Here is a 1,965-nt window from a genome sequence, read left to right as displayed (position 1 = left end):
TGGGATACGCCACATTGCCTAGATAGAGTGTTATACTCTATCAGGGGCTATTGACCATGATACGACAAATGGAGGTTGTCGGATTGTGTATGTACCCATGCAATCATACTACACACGCTAACTGAGCTACGAGTGCAAAAATCTTGATATTGTTGTTGTGATGCCTTAGTAATTAATATACTTTGTATAATAAATCCTTGGCTATTTTATGCGAGCAACTTATGCTATATATGTTTTCGTGTTGATGTGGAACCTTATGTGATCGAGTCGGTTTAATATGAGGGTGTGGATAACATTAGTAAAAAGAATTCATTTGAGCTATTTCTTTGTGGATATTTCTTTTGCTTCTTCGTCAGCACCAAATTCTTATTTGGTCATCGATAACCACCTTTTATTATGGATTATATCTTTTGTAGTCATGGCATGTTGGGAGTAAAACTTATGGAGTATAACTTTTGCTATGTTTGTAAATAATATGTGAATATGCTTCTATATTTTGGTGTGCAATGATATTATATTATGTTGACTATTAAATTTTAATGACTGAATTATGGCATAAAAGCTATTATGTTATATAGTATTTTAATAGTGACATTCTCTATTTGGTCAGTCGTTGGTCGGGTATGTGGCGTTACATATTACTTGTTTTGTGAATTTAATTTACAACCCAAAAATCACCACACACTCCATGGAGTTGTACCCAACTGGGTAGGATTTCATCCTTGAGTGGTCGGGTACAAATAGGGTGAAAATACTTATTTTGACATATTTTCTACCTAGAGTATAATTATGGAGCCTAAGGGCATCCATAATGGGGCGCCCTATAGTCCGCCCTATAGGGCGCCCTATGCACCACCATATCAGCATTTTATCTCCCTACCCTTCCACCTGCAGTGAGATGCCCTAAAGTCCGCCATATAGTCCGCCCTAAGCATTTTATTTATTTGAATATTTAAAACACTACAAATATTGGAAAAAAAAACAACTTCATTTCATTGAAAGTGAGAACATTACAGTACGAAATAAAAAAAATTACAAATTCTCAATGGTCGTTACACTTACAAACTTCTTCAATCATGTTGTTCATGAGCTGAGCATAGTCTTGTTGGCTACGCATTGAGGTCTGTCTAGGTAAAACCTCATTGAAGCCCATCGGTAATCCTCGAACGTGAGGCGGGGTCGCCGTGCTGGAGCTAGATCCACCTTCATCATCGCCCCAATCGTGACACTTCCACCTTCTTGTTCGACTATCATGTTATGCAAGATGATGCACGCATACATGACATCAGCGATGACTTCCTTGAACCAGAAACACGGCGGACCTTTCTCTATTGCCCACCGCGATTAGAGTGTTGGGGATTCTGTGATTACAAGAGATAAACACTAGCCGGGCGTAATACAACCCAAAAGAAGGAATAAAGTGAAGTAAACTGAAATGAAATTACATTGAAGAATTCGAAACAATAAACCGTAAAGTATTTAGCTGAGTCGAGGAGTCTTCTTTCCGCAAGACGAGATATGCCCCGGTAGTGCTCTTTGGATTGGCGTTTCGTCCCCAAAAATAAAACGGCTTCGTCTCTGATGAAGCAGCACCGCTATCAACAGAGCTCCGGTGAACTGGATGGAGGAGAGGGCAAAGCTTCGACAGAAGAACAATGCAAGAGAGGTAGAGAGCTTATGCTTTCTAGAATGCTTGTGAATGGTGTAGAGAATGCAAGAGTATGCATGCCTATTTATAGGCCAAGCCCACTCATTTGAATTGATGGAGTCAACACTCATAAAGTGTGTCATGATGGCTATATTGTAACCACCCGGGGTTATTAGCCGTTACGGACGTTACAAACGTCAACCATGGAGCATGAACCTGGACGGATGTATCTAGACACCTCTCACGTAGTTGTTCATTCCAGAAATGTATCCAGACAACCCGATCAATGTGCATGCATTCTACGAAGCTTTTCTCCC

The sequence above is a fragment of the Salvia hispanica genome, chromosome 2 (genome assembly GCF_029641045.1).
Source record: "Salvia hispanica isolate PSC_SH4W2 chromosome 2, Shi_PSC_v1, whole genome shotgun sequence".
NCBI lineage: Eukaryota > Viridiplantae > Streptophyta > Magnoliopsida > Lamiales > Lamiaceae > Salvia > Salvia hispanica.
Note: the sequence above shows the minus strand (reverse complement) of the source record.